The sequence below is a fragment of the Ambystoma mexicanum genome, chromosome 11 (genome assembly GCF_040938575.1).
Source record: "Ambystoma mexicanum isolate Mex_15411 chromosome 11, UKY_AmexF1_1, whole genome shotgun sequence".
Lineage (NCBI taxonomy): Eukaryota > Metazoa > Chordata > Amphibia > Caudata > Ambystomatidae > Ambystoma > Ambystoma mexicanum.
Window position 1 is genome coordinate 1,306,009,645 of NC_090934.1, and position 19,064 is coordinate 1,306,028,708.

Below are 19,064 nucleotides of genomic sequence, written 5' to 3' on the forward strand. Positions count from 1 at the left end.
CAGATATCTGTGGTTGTCATGCACTATTACATGTATTTCAATTAATCTAATGCCACTTTTCATAGACCAAACATGCTCCCATTGGGATACAAAGACAAACGTTTTCCACACATTTTCTAGGATTGGAGATGGAATAGTACATTATTCCCTTCTAGCATACATGGGGAGAAAGGGCTAACAAATTGCCAGCCTTGCTCATTTTTTCTTTGCACTTTAGTTTTAAAAACATTTAAAAATGTGACTATGATATGACCCTGTGGTTCCGAGCTCAATGAGGGCGGGCGCATTTTATTATTAAATTGAAATTGAACACTCGGTCAAAATAAAATGCATCAGTTGCTGATTTGAAAGAATGAGATCATACCGTAGTCATGAAGAATTGCGATAAAAATAAATGATTATGCATGCCCAAGAAAAGGCAATGAATTAGTATGACATAGCGAAATATATTAGAGGCTCTGTATTGGAGGATTGCAAAAGGACCATGAAAAGTGCCTTTCATTGACTTCCGCTTGGGAAATTACTTTTTGCGGTAAAATATTAGGCTAGGTATTGCTTAGTATGACAGCACTATTACTGAGTAAAAAATGTCAGGGATGTTTAAAGAACATATGTTCAGAAGACATTAGATTACGTTTGCTGTGTTTTGATTTTTTTGGGTACTTTTCTGAACTGTACTTGTATCTTTTTGGTATGTATTTATGGAAATAAAGGAAGGTTTTGCGTGATAAAGGTATCCAGCTCAAAAAGGATCTTTTTTGTTACTTGGTAGTTGTTTTTGTCCTCATTCTTCCCAACACCATTAAGGAGAGGGCGGAAAGCAGCGATTGACGTCATTTACAGGATAATAGCCAGCGAATGAAGAATTGCCCAATCTCACCTTAAAATAATGATTTCTTTTTGTATTTGATTTGGTTGTGTTTTGTACTGTGCAAACGACTGGGAAACATTAAATCACGAAGTAGCGTTGTTAATACAAAATGGCAAGCACCAGAGGAGAGTCTTAGTTTCTCTCTTGACAGGATCAGGAATGTCATGTGCCTTAGTTCTTAGGGCAATGAGTTCCAATGTTTGGTTGCTAGGATACTAAAGGAGATACTGGGAGCCCTTGAGCATTTGAATTGTGAGATGGCTACATTGTTCTTTATAGTAGAGCGTAGGGATCTTGTTGGAATGTACCATTTAAGATAATTGCTCCGATGGGCGGGGGTGGGGGTGCGGTGTGACCATGCAGTGCTTTATGCACCGGAGACCATGCCTTAAAGACATACATGCTCTCACAGGTTGAAAAGTCCCAAACACTGTAGATATGAGGAGAAAGTCATCGGATTGTAGTTAAATTCAAGTCTTCCTTGTCAAAATGTACAATCTGTGTCCGTCCTTGAGTATTCCAGTTGGCGCCCAGCTACATAGATCCCTTACAGTGCTCCCCCACCCCACACTTTCCTTCCTCCTAATAGTACAAAATGTTTTGATCCACCATAACCAGAACAGTGCCCAAAGGTTGCACTTTTAAAATGAGAGAGAACATTTCACTTTGGCTTCCTCCTTATCCAGCTTTGAAGGATACAGCAGTACCCTGCACTAATATCCCATTTGCTTAGTTTTCCCTGCTACAAACCAGGCATAATGGAAAGAGCAATGCAGGTAGAGATTGTTATAGACATCTGCCTTCATTGATCTATTGCAAATAGAAGCACTTGTGCTTGACATGAGTGTTTCTTTTTATAGTTCCTTTACCGAAGAAGAGATTGATATTTAACAATTGTTGTGCTAATGACAGGTCCTTTAAGTCTTGTTACTGCCAGTATGCGCTAAGCACCCACATCATGGGGCTGCTGTCTACGTAACTGTATTTCCATGTGTCACCACTGATTTGGTTGATACTTAGATATGAAGGGAGGGGCCGGCTGTGGGTCCTTTGCACCCACAGTCAGCGCCGCCCCACTGTCTTCACGCCCCTCTCTGTGAACAGGTGGGCTTGGCCGCAGAATATGGGACACCTTTCGTTCTGTGGCTTTCACCCTTTGTTGACTGACTCCTGTGTTTCTTTCCCTAATAGATGTATGAAGTGTATTTGTCTTTAACATATGAGAGCCAGTACATATATGGCTAGCAGCCCTAACAATGTGCACAGCGTAGCGTAATCGTCATATGAATTAAATGTACCAACATTCTGATATGGAAATAGAAGTGAAAAGTGCTCAAATGTATCGGAATCTATAGGACTGTGCTCCAATGAGCCTCACATGGCTGATTGCAAAGATTCAGGAGATGTGAGTTAATTGCATCTGTATTTCCTTTTGTGGATGCGGGTAGTGTCGCTCATGTGCACATTACACATCTGGAGTGGGTGTAATTGCTGGTTGCCTTTCATAAAGCGACTCGGAGTGTGTGATTTATTCTGATGTGCGTGTGTATTGGGGGTCACGTATTCAATAAGCAGAGTTTGTATTGGATTTGACTACTGGAGGTTGTTGGGATGCTCTCTCCGAATGGTTTGAGAACATCACAGAGTCAGTGTGCAGCAGAGGACTAGCCTTTAACTATGTTTGATTTTTTCATTGCAGGAATGCGGTTGTGATGTCCTGTTTGTTCAGTAAAAGAGAAACCTATTTCAAACAGGGGCTTGCATTTAACATCTTAAATCTCTTGAACCCACAACCAGGAATTGTCCCCTTCTCTCTTCCTCCTTCTAAAGTCATTTGGCCCGTTTTAAATGAAAGAGTAAATGGCATGGAAGGAGCCAACAATTTTTGCAATTTGATGTAAATTGTTTCCCTGCATGCAAGTTTAAACATGTGTGGAGCACGGTGTAATAATATGGCAATAATAAACGAGACGGATGGCTGGGTCATGTGGTATCTACCAGAGGACCAAGTTATGGACCCGATGGAAGCGACGGCTTAACGCTGGTAACCAGTGTTGTTACCAGCCGATCCAGCCCACCGACAAGGGTTTTTTGCTATTAGCACCTGGGTTTTTAATCTGAAAACAGGTGGAAATCTCTATGTTTGAATGAATGGAATGTGTGGACATAGTGTTTCTTTCATTCAAACAAATACTTACCTAACATGGCCATCATAGAAAAGGAAAGTGGGGCTCTTTCATTTCCATTGAGCACAGGATGCATCAGCAGTGGTGGTGCCACCGACAGAGCCACAGGAATGAGGTAAGTGGGGTGAGGAGTTCTGGTTGTGGGGGGGGGGGCTGAGGTTGACCGGAAGGAAAGGGACGTAGGACAAGATGGCAGGACAGGCGCTCACAGCTCCACAATTCATTGGAACACAAGCTGTCATCATGGGAGTCAGCCCACACTCCAAGCAATCTGATTGGATGTGGCACCTTCCCCAGGTGCTTAAAAAGTGTTAAACTAGGTGAATCCAGGTTAACCATTTTTTTTCCACTTTGCGCTTCAAAGAAGTGTAAATCCTCTCTGCCGTTAACGACTGCCGCAGGCATTTACAATAGATTCCTATGAAATCTGCTTGCTTTAAGAAGGTTCTAAAATCAAGCAGATTTCCTAGGAATTCAATGCATTAACAGCTCATTTGATTAAATAGGTATAATGTTGAAAATGGTGAATTTGGTCAACCCATTTAGATTGACCCATTGACAACCCTGTTTTTACTGTTATGAAGAGTCCTCCCCAAAGCCCCTCTCCTGACATCATTGCTCCCCCACCATCTAGACCTTACCCTCATATATACATGGATATTCAGTGAAAGAACGTTGAAGAGACATTATGGTAAAGTTGCACTAATAGAAACCGTTGAAATTCAGTGCAAAAGCGTTGTTAAAGGACATTATGGTTACAACTAAAACCGAAAACCCAGAGAAAAGTACCATTTATGGCAAGCTAAGCAATCATAACTCGCAACATCACATATCTGGGCCACTTGTTTCTGTTCACTGACATATCTAGGCCAGGTGTTTTTGTTCACTGACAGTCAGAATATGAAAATTCAAAAGATGCTATTTATAGAGAGAGAGAGAGATGAGGTGTTTTGTATGTTCTTAAAGTCATTTACTTGAGGTTTGGCCTCAGCTCATGGTGCACATACACAGGGCACTGAGCAGGCCTCAATCAGTGGCACATGACATGATATGTGGAAGTGTAATATGTTGGCAGTACATACATATTTGCTAACATAACCCATTCCAATCTGTAGCAGCCTAACCAGTCCTACTTTCTTTCTGTGCAATCTGGAACTTGTAGTCTAAGTTTTACAATGGGAAAAGTGGAACTACAAGTCCCAAATCACAAAAAAAAACAGGACTACATAAGCACTTACAAATTGGAATAGATTATGTTGGCAAGTATGCATATACTGCCAACATATTAAACTTACACACACTAAATGCTACACATCTTTTCCATCTGCTTTTATTTTCATTTACAAAACCGTAGCACGCAGTGCTTCTTTAAATGCTCATATGCCTTTTTTAACTTTCATTTGTAAATCCTCAGCATTTTCCATTTACCGTTTCATAAACATGTCAAACTTTCCAACCTCACTCATTACATCCCTTACACTTCCGCCATTGTCCACCTGTTCACACATAGGTGTAAACAGCCAAAGTATCTATATTCAACACTTCAGCTTACATATAAAGTACTCTTCTTTTCCAACCTTTAGTATAAGACACGCAACACGGCTGCAACAACAATCTGCCATTGCATTACCACTCAGCCACACTTTCCTTATTCTTTAAAAACACTGAAACACATTACAAATACATTGTCCCACAAACACAGACATTCTATCATTAAAATCAGCAGCACTAAAGTAACCTATACATGCACCTTTTTCTTATACCCATTTCTGCCATGTTCTTTCGAATCCCCCAAACACCACTAATCATACAATTGTTCTAACAACATACGTAACATACTTTAGTACACCATCCATACCACAACTTTATTAACTCTTTTCCCCAACAACTCCTCCTACCTTCATAAAAAACAACCTCTCTGATTAAAAGTACTGGACCATCATCGTATATTCCTACTAACTTTCTTTTACAATTACAGGAAAGAAGAAAATTCCAGAAGAGAGCTACCGAAAAAAGAACCTATTTCATATCCTACAAAGTAAGTACATTATTATAGTATTCATCTCTTTGTTATTGTATCAATGTAGTGTTACTATATACCAGCCTAGAGTATTCTTTTCACATCAACAACTTTTATTTCACTCTTACTCATTATATTGTGACATGTACACTCTTTCTATTCCCATCTAAACACCACTGGTATAACACCCACTGTTTTCCTCAAAACATCACAATGTCCCTACTTATTGATTCGCATCACCACTCTCTTACTAATCCAAACTCATCACATCTGTACACACTCTTACTCTTACAACCTTCTCATCCACAACTATCATCCCACTACACAATCACACAACATGCTATTTATCTCTACAATCACACCCACACACCCATGCCCAATACATCCATATACATTCCACAACTTTCAAACCGAAACTTTCTTTTTTCCCAGCAGACACAACACAATTCCTACTAAAAAGCAACTCTGTAGAAAAGAAAGAAAAAATAGAGCAGATAAAAATAAAAGCAAGCCATATGCTTATCCACCTCTACAACAATTTAGAGAAAACATTAAAACAAAAGGGCTAGTAACCTCACTCAAGTAAATTAAACCATCCACCACTAATGAAGGTGAAGTCCCTCTTGCAAAAACAAGATGTACAAAGAAAAGCAGACCTACTGATGAACCAAGCACTACATGTACCAGTGTTAACATAACCACTATAAAGCAATCGAAAAATGTTACAAAAAATGATCCACCGTAGAGTTCTTCACAATCTTATAACAAAAGCTGAAAAGTCACAATCTACCCAGAAAAATGATCACAGGAGACTAATCCTTGAAGCTCTAATTGACAGTGCATTTATACCAAAGAGAAGATTGTTTATAGTGAATTTAAACACAATGAAACCACTAACTAAATTAATTAATACATTACGAAAAGTAGTTCTAAACATGTGCAATGTCAATATAGATACCTTTTCAAACTTCTGTGAAGATAAAAGGATTCACACAAGCAACATAGAACCATATTTTAATGAAGAGGCTTATAAACAAGAACAAAAAAAACAATTGCCATAGACAGTGATGGCTGTAGGTATGAAATGGTAGCAGACACCATTGTGGCAAAAGAAACCCTTATAGAAAAAACGTCCCCAAAAAACTTTCAAACAAAGGTTTCTTTCGCCCAAACAAACCGTCCAGTGTACAAATGGACATGCACCTCACTGTGTAACGTAAGGAATCAATCCTTCAAATGTTTGTGACAATTCCTCAATCACTATGTCAAACTAAAAGACAAAAGTAGAATGAAAAAAAGTAGAGGACATTCATTTGCCTGCATTTTGGGAACAGCATGAAAAAGGACCTTGCACCACATCAAAATGTTAGCAACACACCATTCCGCTATACGAAATCTTGTGCATAGACTATATTATGCAAAAGGTCCTGCTCTACAAGTGCAAAATTTAAATAACTTTCTCCTACACGCAATAGCCAAATAACACCTTCAAAAAATAAAATGCATCCAAAGTAGGTACTTTGGAATTGAACTTGACTTAGACAATTCAGTAACTTCAGGAAATATTACCTCACAGACACCAACCTCCTAACAAACACATACAAACAAAAAAGAAATTGCTATGATTCAAAACACATTTGCGGAAATACCAGGCCAAGTATGTGTCTGTTGTCGAATGAACATTTTATAAAAAGGGCACAAAAAAAGTATATATGGCCTACAAAACAGATGACAATGAAGAATCCTGATGGTTCCAATTAGCTTTATATCTAACAGCAGAAAATAAATACAAAATAAATGACCCCTCAATTATTTGCACTTAGTGCAACACAAAGCTTGTCAATAACCAAATGCCATCACGTGCTATCACTAATAACAGTACAGCCATTTTAAGATATATAACTTCTTCATCCGAAAACAGCCGAATTTCCTCCATCTGAGTTACTAAAGGGCATTTGTATCAAAGTAGTATATTTGCCATTAAATCTTAAAGAAAATGTAGAAGCTCTAGGAGTACAATAAACAATAGATTAATCTTTGATTGTACTAGTTAATGGTGTAAAAACAAAAGACAAAATAATTTGGCAACAACTAGTTGACTTGAACAAAGCTAGACAAGCCCTACAATATATAAAAGAATACAATGAATACTACAAAGATATAAACATAGAGGAAAGCTTAAAAGAAAACACCCAAATAATTCAAGATTCACCAGCAACTGGCCAATTTCAATGTGTAGATCCTGTTACTGCATCCAACATTTTACACCAGCTTACAATTCACCCACTACAGCCAAAGCATCCCCAATGAGCATATGGAAAAACAGTGTAGAAGCAAATTCTTTTCCTCGACTCTTTCCTACAGAAAAAGGAGGAAGATATGACAAAAGGTTGACAAAAATGAGTGCATCAGAATATCGCTCTTTACAAAGGTTTTCTGAAGATCGTAGACTCAGACAAAATGTAGAATATTTTTTACACCTCCTGTTAGAAAGTGAACTAGCAACTCTGCTATGGAGTGGCACACACATTAAAACATGCTCTAATCTGTTCAACATCTCCGCTACCCAACTACTTAAAAAAATTAAAAAAACAAAGAATTTGTTTTTCAGTCAACTGTCACAAATCTGTTAGAAAACATGCGTGGTACAAAAGAATGCTGGTTATGATGTCATGCTGATGTACAGTGTATGCTAAGGAACCAAGACCCACCCACATGGTTTCTGACTTTAAACTGTGCAGAGTATGCATGGAATGACTTGCACTAATTCTTACCCACTGCAAACCCAAATAAATATGGAATAGATGTAAAAACACCAGGAGAACTCTGTTCTCTTGACCATGTCAATGTATCAAGGTACATTCACCATCGCTTCTTTGCCATGCTTCACTTCATCTGCAATAAAATGACCCCTCCACTCAGAGAAGTGCAACACTTCTTTTGAAGAAAGGAATATGAAAAAAGCACCACTGGAGTAAACTTGAAAACACTCGACGTAGACAAAAAGTAAGTGAGCGGGGTAGGGCGGGCGGTGCGGCTGCGCTTGCAACCTGTGCTAACAGTGAACTAGCAGTAAATAAATAAACAAAACAACAAAGACCCACGTTCAGTGTTAACCCCTTGGACACCTACTGCTCCATACTTTATTAAGCGTGTTCTGGATTTACGGATTACACTACTGACAGTAAACATTTTCTTCTGCACACTTACAGCCTTGCCAGTACTTACACCCTAAAAGGCTCTGTGCCTCTGTGTGTAAGCACTAAAGTAAGGAAAAGGGCGTAAGGAGTAAACACTGCAGAGACTGCTGGGCGCTGGCCCTTTGATCTGTGGTGCTAGTGCCGGCTTTTGTACTTTGATCTCTTTCTTCCTGAAAACAACAAGGCAACATGGCAACGGAATTGGAGACTGAGATGGAAAGAGGCACGCTAAAGCAAATACAAACCAGTGATTCAGAAGTCTGGGACTACCAAAATGGTACTGTAGCTAGCTCATATAAGGACATCAATGGACAAGAACTGGTGCTTTCTCCAAAAGGATGTCCGTTAACCCCAACAGTTGAAATTATAAGTAAAACGGCATCCCATGTAAATATCTCACCGACGGAGCCTGTAACAGTCGACCAAAAAATAACAGCTGCTGAAACCACTAAGGATCCGGGTTCTGATCTTACAATGTCGTCTGATAAAATTCTGGGTGATACTAGATGATACTACAGGTGTACAGAATGGGTATAAACTGGGGGATGCAACAAACAATCTAACACCCTCTCCCTCACTGAACTTAAGCAGCGAGGCACCAATCGATTTCAATCAAGAAATGGGCCACATTAAACAACTAAAGGCATTGAAAAAACAAAGAGTGACCCAGAACGAAAGTACTAAAGGCGATTCCTATTCTGTCTATACATTTGGATCAAATACTAAAAAAACTTCGACAAATCAGTACTCACAAATGAATCCAACAAGTGCATGGAAACCTAGGGGAACAACACCAGTACTACTTAAAGGGAATCAGCGGTTCCACTACAACAGAAAAGACGAGAGTCAAGGACTGGAAGGGGAAATTGCCAAGAGAGGGGAAAACACTAAGAATGTGGCCACTCCACCAATAGACAACGGTCCCCTAAGACAGACTGAAGCAAGAAATAGAGAAGGAAGCCCAGAAACTGGTCAAAGGCAAGCCACCTCACAGGAAGATTTTGATACATGCACTGACCCGGAGAGAGAATGCCTCGACCCAAAAGGGGGGCAACACCTGGAAAGTAAGTAGAGACAAAGATTGACGAGGATATGCAATCTTGGGCTGAGAATATTGCCACAGAAATAATCAGCCCGCTCAAGAAGCCAATCTTACCGCGAACAGCATTTAAATGATCCTGTGGCACTAAATCGGCATACCTTCCCTAACAAGCGACAAAGGACCATCACTGATGAAGATAGAACCTATCTAACAGATGAAGATATGTTAATCGATCTAATAGCCTCTCAGTTGGAACAACGCAAGGACGAACTTAACTGCTCTAGCTCTATTGATCCAAAACTGATGACAGCATTTTCTTCAACAATGGCTCTGTTCATGAAGTTAATTGAAAACCAAAATGAACAAATTAAAGATCAAACAACAGTGATAGCCATGCTGCATACTAAAATGATATACGTAGAGGGGTTCATCACTGCCCTTCAAAATAATCTGAATAAAAACAAATAGCAAATCAGTAAAATCTTTAAAAGCATAATGGTGCCCATAATTTTGGACAAAGAGAGAAGAAGATCAGAAAGATTTGTTCTAAATATTCAACTTAAATACTGTCAACTATCGGAGAATAAGAGCAAAGAGGGCCCCAAATATCTAGGCACTGCTGCGGCGGAAATTGAAGGAACCACTTGCCCAAAAGGAGCTCAAATAAGAGGTGTAATGACATTGAACACTGATGAAATCACACGTGAAGAAAATGATGTTGATAGGGAGAAAACGCTTGGAGGCAGCACCTTGTCAACACAGAATGATCTAACTGGAGAGTTGACAAGACACCTCACTCGGAGGACAAGGTAACACAATCACCAATTGTCATTCAGTCCCCACCTAAGAGTTTCCACATTTTTAGTAAATTAGGAGAGGGGGACAAAGAACTAATGAAAAACACAGGCTCTCCCAGACAAAAAGACTAGCATTCAGGAAAACAACCTCAATCAGCAAAAACTGCTTTGAAAAAGCCAACACTGATAAAATCACGGCCAAGAAGGACAGGGTGCAAGCCGCCTCTACTAAGAAGGGTATAAATACAAAATCAAGCACTATTATTCGAAATATAAAGCAGCCAGGAGAACCAGTGGTTTTTGAAAGATCTCCAAAAAAATGTACTGCAAACTCAATCACAGATAAATTACCTAGTGCAGCAGACCTACACAGTACCCAAATTCAAGTAGAAGATCAAGACAAGGCACGAGAAAGTGAAATTGATGAGCCCCTACTAAATCTCTCAACCTACTCTGATGAAGTTGAAGTGGTCAGTTCCAACTCGTCAGGAGTGAACATCATCAGGGGAGATTGGGACGAAGACCAACAAAACGAGAAGGATGGTGGCTCGTTTATTGAAGAAGAGGTGTCTGAGACAACTAATGAACAAGAGCCAAAAATGAAAGACTCGTTGACAGTAAGATTCACAGATAAAGAGATGATTGTAGAAACAGAAGATTCTACAAAAGAAAGGAAAATGAGAGTGCATGCAGCAGTGATAGGGAACTCCCCAGGACAGAAATGAGCTAGAACAACTAGCTATTAATGAATACAAAACATAGGACCCCAAAAGAAAAGGGGACTTAAAAAGGAGGGAAGTTTTGCCAACGCCCTGACTGTGACAAGTAAGAAAGGAGAATGATAACCTTAAAATCCCAAGAAAGATTGATACAAATGACACTTTAAGCTTTACCCTAGAGAGGGTACTCAAAATTAATGACAATCTAATTCTAAATAGAGCCAACTTGATGAAACTTATAAACACTGTGGCAGAATTTAGGAAAATTAAATCAAGAGATCTGCACTTAATAGAATTTCCAGAGGAAAACCGGCTGGACAGGGTAATGATTCACTCCTCTGATCGCAAAACAAAGGACATCTTAAATAAAGAAGGTCATAGACTTGGGATTTTGGCTTAAAGAACTGGAGACCAGGGATTCTACAATGACAAACATACAAAAAGGTGACAAATGTCAGCTCAACAAACAGGTGAAAGAGGACTCAGTGAAGATGAAAAACACAAGAGGTAAAGAATATCTACAGGAGGAAATAACCGGTAGGGAGACAAGAGGATGGAAAACTGCTTCCCTACGGCGGGGCTCGCAAGATTACCCGGAAGTAAGACAAACTCCTCACAAACAAACAGGAAATGCTCGACACAACATCTATAAGGAAGATTGGAGTTGGCTAGCGGCTATGCTAGCTGCTAAATCATAACGATCACAGTGAACTGATGCCATTCTCTTCAACAACTTGTTTACGGCTCATGGAACACTAAGGGCTGTGTGCACCTTTTTGGGCAAGGTGACCTCGTATTTGAAAAGTATGACGTTATGTGCCTTCAGGAGGCTTGGCTAAGTGAGGAACCAACCCTGGGGGTGCTATGAAATCTTCTTAAATCTAGCTATGAGAAGGGAGACGGGTCGACCGATGACAGGATTGATCACTGCCACCAAGAGAATTAGTTGATGGACAATGCACACTCTGAAGAATCCTACACCTATAATCCAGTTTGTGGTACTAGAACAAAAAAGCATACTCCATAATATAATTGGTACCTACTAGTTTGTAAAGTTTATTGGAACCCAGCATCCCCATTGGTGGCACATTTTTCTGAAACCGTCATGGACTACATCGATGAGACAAGAGTTACGTACAGTAATATAGATATCCTGGTGTGTGGGGATTTGAATATTGAATGTTTCAACTCCAGACAGGAGCTAATAACTGATCTACCAAAAAACACCACACCAAAGCTACTAAAGAGTTAAAAAAAAAGAAACATCTACTTAATGAATGGACACCTGAAGGGTGATATCCCACCAAATGCCACCTGGAAGAGAAGAAAGCAGACCAAAATCCTTAACTATGCATTTGCCCCAGAGAGCCTGTTGGGACAGCTGGGTCATATGGAGGTAATAAACTGTGCTAACAGTGATCACAATCTCATAGAGATAACAGGCTGCCAAAGGAAGGGCGGACTGATACCTGCACTACCAATGCAGAGAACGCCTAGCATTGAAGTTACACGCGGTTTTAATCATCTAAGAATCTCCTGCACAGCAGTGAAGGAGTTGACTGAGTCCCTGTTATTCGGCAAAACCACTGATGATTGCGGGAAAATCATATCACATCTGCTATACCCCTTGGCATTGAAGGCCTTCCAGATAAAACAAGGTGCAGGACCACAAAGAAGCTACATAACAAAACATGCATTTAACCAGGAAGGTGCTGATAGGAAAAAAGTCCAGAATAAATGATGTTGCTATTACAAGAAAGCAAGGACATCGGATACCAGGTAGGCTGTAAGATCTGAAAAACAGTCCTTTAAAAATTGGCAAAACAATTATCAATATCGCCTCTTGCAAATGGATGGGGAGAGAATGCTAAAACATATAGCTACAAAAAACACGGCTGCGATCTGGAAGTTGTTTAATGCTTTAACAGCTCCCAAAGACCCTCTTCTCACCAACTCAGTACCTTCTACTACATGGGAGAAACATTTTGCAAGTTTGTTTTCTAGTATGGTGAATGCAGCTCCAAGGACCATAGTTTCACCTAATTCAGTATGGTCCTTCAAATTTGACAAAGATGAAAATCTAATCCTAATAAAAAAGCAAGTTCCTCCATGGCTGCTGTTCCTGATGGCCTTACCAAAGCCATATTTAAAAAAAAAAAACACTGACCAATGGGCGAATGTTATGGTGAGCCTATTTGAGGAGTTTAAAACCACAAAAACAATACCACAATCATGGTTGAAGTCAATAGTGGTTCCAATCTATAAGAAGGGCGATAGATCTAACCCTACCAACTATAGACCTATCACCCTTCTAGACGTAGTTGGCAAGCTGTCTTCGGCAATACTCTTGAAACAACTTAAAAAATAGTCACTGACGAATAGTCACCAGGATTGCTGGCAGTCGGGCTTCAAAAAAGGGACAGGGACATTGCTGAACTTGTTCTTGATAAATGTATTCAAATGCTGGGCAAAAGCGACTAAGAAAAACACAATTTACATTGCATCTAGCCCACGCATTTGACTCTACAGATAGGAAGATTCTTTGGAACAAACTGGAAACCTGGGGATGCCCGACTGACCTGAGAGAAGCCCTGGAGCTACTACATACTGAGACATCAATCAGGATGCTGCTTGACAGGGCAGGAACCCTGTCAAACAAAATTTGGACAACTAAAGGTATAAAACAAGGCTGTAGATTGGCGCCAGTCATATTTAACCTATACATTTCTGGCGTAGAGGAGGCCTTTGAAGTAGTAAGATGCTTTCCACCTTGCATCGCACAAACAGCAGTGGGTCGACTCCTCTACGCAGATGACCTCCTCTTACTCGACCAAACAGAGATAGGGCTAAGGCAGCAGTTAGATGCATTGACGGCTTATGTGAACTCAAATGCACTAACAATAAATCCTCAAAACTTTTGGCTATAAGCGATGCCAGGGGACTGCAACGCTTTAAGAGCAGTTGGTATTTACAAGGGGAGAAAATCCCAGAGGTTACTTCAATGCTGTATCTACGCTCAATCTTGAATGTCAGTATGGTTGACGCCATGGAGTGATGGCTGTGAAATCAAAAGCTAAAAACTTGGCCCGAATAATCAACCAAAAATATGGGAAGTTCTCCTTAATTCCGGCCATCAACTTTTACAAACTTAAGATGAAGCCCATACTGCCTATGGTGTTGAAACTGAACTCCAGCTTCCGGGGTCAGTATGGCAAAAGGTGGATGGCATTTTTTGGTGGCATATCCTCAACATGCCCAATTCTCTACCGATGCATGTGATAAGAAGAGAGATTGGCAGAGTGTCGCTCTATGCTACTATTGTGTGGAAAGTGTCATTTCTGAGGAAATGTCTGAACCCCCCAGGAGAAGGTGGATTTGAGGTGCTGCAAAAGGCACTGAAATTAAATAGCTAAAGGTCCCTGAATGAATGGAGAAACACATGTGTGGAAATCTTACAAAGCTTAGCACTCAGTGAAGAAATGCTACTAGCAAATCCTGATCACGTAGAGAAGAAATTGTTCGATTTGGATTGGATATCTACAGAGGAACGCATACGCACTATAAAAAGCGGCAGAAAAAGAAGCAAAGACAGCAGGAAGCGAGGAGAAATACCTAGATATCTGAACAAACTCCCCTTGCCAATCTTGAGACACAAATTTATGAGATTCCACTTTAATCTGTACCCGACAAGGGAAGTAATGGAGAGACGTAAACTAGCTAGTATCCGTAACTACACATCTAGATTCTGTCCTGAACCAATTGAAACATTAGCCCACTTAACGACTGAATCCCTGGTTCTGAATGACATAAGAACGAAACACCTGGGAACACTTTTTGCACAGCCAACAACATAAACAACTAATGAACTTTGGGATCGCCTCAATCAAGGAAGGAGAACAACTGAAATCCTAGCACTGTTGGCATTCATAAAGGACATCTTTGGAAAAAGCATGGAGAAACAAGAGACTCACATGAACTCTAGTATAGCAAGGCAAAGCTTAGATTGAACAAAACTGCCACTATGTGTCTTTTTTTCTTTGTTTAATTTCTTTTTTTTTCTTTTTTCTCTGTTTGATTTAAATTCAATTTCGAAGATCTAATTACTTTTTAAAGAAAATTAAAGCATAAAAAGGTTTAAAATGTAAATTAATAACATGCTTAAAAAAAAGAAGGAATATCAATCCATTGGAGCACCAAACATCCACATGCTTTTGTGGATAAAAGATGCTCCTAAATGTGTCCATGACAGCGATGCCACTGTTTTACAGTTTATTGCAATAAACATCCCTTACGAAACCACACATAGTGACCTAAGTACACAAATCTTACGCTACCAAAAACATAGGTGTGGCAAATACTGCCAAGGTAGATGAGTATTAAATAGATTCATGTCTTCTGTTAGAATCAGTGTAAAAAGTAAATCCCCTAAAAACACATACAACATTAAGAGGGACGAAGCATCCAATGTGATCATTGCCTTCATGTGGAATGCAAACATAGATATACAATACATTGCATACAATTCCATTGCAGTTGCAAGAGATGTCACAGCCTTCCCAAAGCGGAGAGAATAGAGCTAAGAGACCTCTGGGAGGACATAACATCTGACAAAACATTGTCACAAAAATTGTACAGCTTCGATATAAAAATGCTCTCCCATACCGAATGAGGGTGTCTCGAAGCTGCAGACCGTTTAACAGGTACAGCCTTATGTGGCAAATCTGAACACAATGGGGGTCATTAAGAGTTTGGAGGTAGCCATGGTGCTTTTAGCACCATGGCTGCCTCCAAAGTCGTGTCCGGGTTCTCTGAATGGGGAATTACTGGGTCATTCCAACCTTGGAGGACCCAGTAAGTCAAAAAAGCCTTCCCCATTCCCATTCGAGCCACCATAGAGCTCAATGGGAATGGGGAGGGAGCTAATAATGGGCCCGTAAATTGCAGGCCCGTTATTAGCTCCCTGGTCCCTTTTACCAGCCGGCCTTAGTGGGACCCGCTAAGGGACCTCGGAATGCGGCAGTAAAGGGGTTAATGGCACCGGCATAATTACCAGCGCCATTAACCCCTTACCGCCAGCCTTGTAATGAGTCCCATTATCTGGCTAAACCTTGGTCCAGCTTCATCCTGAAAAAGAGTACTCAAATCCAAGAAATAGAAACAATAGCCACAAATGATTGCAACAGCCAGGACATTTTAAAAAACAATGTAATTGACAGAGGTACTGCTTTGTATACACCTGTAAGGTGTATATATGAATACTTTCATTTACACCAACGTGAGCTGCTTCAAAATTGCAGGATGTTGAAGCTGCTTACTTTGGTGTAAATTGAAAGTGTTCATATACACCCGTCCGGTGTATATGAACACTTTCATTTACACCAACATGAGCAGCTTCAACATTGCAGGATGTTGAAGCTGCTTACTTTAGTGTAAATGAAAGTTTTCATATACACCCGTGCATTGTATAGGAACACTTTCATGTACACCAAAGTAAGCAGCTTCAACGCTGAAGGATGTTGAAGCTGCTTACTTTGGTGTAAATTAAAGTGTTCATATACACCCGTGCCGTGTATATAAACACTATCATTTATGTGAGCAGCTTCAACATTACAGGATGTTGAAGCTGCTTACTTTGGTGTAAATTAAAGTGTTCATATACACCCTTGTGGTGTATATGAACACTTTCATTTACACCAACGTGAGCAGCTTAAACATTGCAGGATGTTGAATGCTTTCTTTGGTGTATGCAACGTTGAAGCTGCTTACTTTGGTGTACATGAAAGTGTTCATATACAACCCACGGGTGCATATGAACACTTTCATTTTCCCCAAACAAGGCTTCTTGTGGCACTCCTCCAGTCTAACGCCATCAAAAGGGTACTGTATATTTGCGCTATTTTAGTGCACATATTAAACTGGAGGAGTGCCACAAGAATACCCTTCCAAAAAGCCAGATTACGCATGTGGCGGTTGCTAGATTGGTTTCCAACCCATCCTAGCAACTGCCACATGTATTCCGAAAGCGGCACATTCTTTCTGACTTCGGAAGAATGCACCACCTTCAGAATAGGTCTTAAGTACCGAAAAGGTAATTGAGCCTTTTAACATCCTTTTCGGTACTTAATACCTGGATGAGAATAGGGGCCACAGTCTCAACTTGTGAAGGAAGCCTAGTAAAACCTACCAAACACAGCCTAATTAATCATATAAAGTTATCATTTAAATCTCTGCAACATAGAGAATTGTGTTACTTGCCCCTACTGCAACGTATTGAACCTTGGAGAAAGAACAATAATTATTAGGTGACTATAACTCATTTGAAGTGGCAATTAAAACAAATGAAAGCAGTATAACAAATGTCGATTTCAAACAATACAAAAAATGTTGGACAATGAACATCAACAAGAGGAAGAAATTGAAGCTCAAATAGATAAGGAAACTCCTAGGGGCAGTCAAGAAACACTTGCAGAACCACTCAGTCTAAATGAAGCAAAAATAGCCATGACAGAGGTAGAAAACACCATGTATCAATATAAACAATTTGAAGAAGACTTGTCAGTGCTCAAAACACAGCTAAATGAAGAACAGCTCACATTTATCTAGAAGTCACTGAAGAAATTGAACATGGTTTTAAACATGAAAATAAAATGTGCAGCTTTAAAAGTTAAAAACCTCTTCTCCTGTATGTAAGTGGTGAAGCTGGTTCTGGAAAACCATTCTTAATTAAAATAATCAGCACATTTCTACAAAACTTAACAAACAACAACTTTTCAGCTGTTGTACCAGCCCCCACAGGTTTTGCTGCCTACAACATAGGAGGTGTAACTTTACACCGACTACTGCTCCTTCCAGTAGAAAACCAAAGCAAATTAGAATACTACACATTATCGGCAGAAGCTGCTACTGAAGTATGTAAAATTCTGAAACAAATGAAAGTGCTCCTAAAAGATTAAGCAAGCATGGTTTCCAACCTTATGTAACTTTAATTCACCTCAGAATGCAAGAAGTGCTAAAAAATGACAACGAAGAACTCTTTAGAGGAAAACACGTTATTGTTTTCGGAGACCTTCTACAGTTACCACCAGTAAAAGATCACTACATTTCAACCTTTCAGAACTAAGATCATCACCTGGTTACTTAACAATTAACTAGCACCGTATGTATGTATGTCACTCATTCTACTATAACTGCTGTCATAACCGATGTTGTAACTATACTTACATTGCACAATTGTACAAATGTTCCTACCTATGCCTGTAACTTGATGCTGAAGCGCCCATATACCTCTGGGTCAGGTGCGCTCTACAAATAAATAAACAAATAAACAAACAAAACAAACAAACCTATTTTCAAAACATTAGGACACAAACAATGTCCCAACACTCTCAGCAGCATTGGAAATGTAATTCTCTGGACAACATTTTCAGTACAGAGAACTGACTCAAAACATGTTTCAGTCTGCAGATCTCACCTATGCTAACATTTTAAAAAGCATTAGAACCGGTCTGCTTACTAAAGATACAAAATCCATACTAAATAGTAGACTAATGCATGAGCTATATTGGGGAACCACATCTGCTCCTGATGTCATACTGCATATCAACTCCACAGACAAACTAGAAGTGCACATCATGACACTCCTTACGTGTCAACAGGCAACAGCACAACTAAATAGCCTAGACAAATGTATTTCTACCACAGCTGGATTGGAGAAAATGTTAACTTTGTGTCTAAACTGCAGAGTAATTCTAAAATGTAACCTTGACGTAGATCAAGGTTTAGTCAATGGAGCAATTTGTACAGTTGCTAGCTTGCAAATACATACTCAGGACAACAACATTCAGTTAATCAACATCCACTTTGACAAACTTGCAGAAGTTAAAAAAATTGGCTGCACATTAGCATGTTTCCTTCTTTATGTACGCAAAGAAAATTCTCTCTGTCTCTTGCATATGCTGTCACTATTCACAAAGTGCATGGTCTAACCCTAGATCATGCATTGATTGACATTGGCAGCACAGTCTTTAAGAAAGCTATGAGGTGCGTGGCACTTTCACGTCTCCATACATTCAAAAAGTGAATGCTAAAATCCCTTGCATCCTAGAATACAATATGATATGTGTACTGTACACTCCCCATTTAGATAGGTACCTGTACCTCAAAAAAGAAAACCTTTAAAAAGAAAACTAGTACAGAGAGAACCTAAAACAGACCCCCCAACAATGCAGT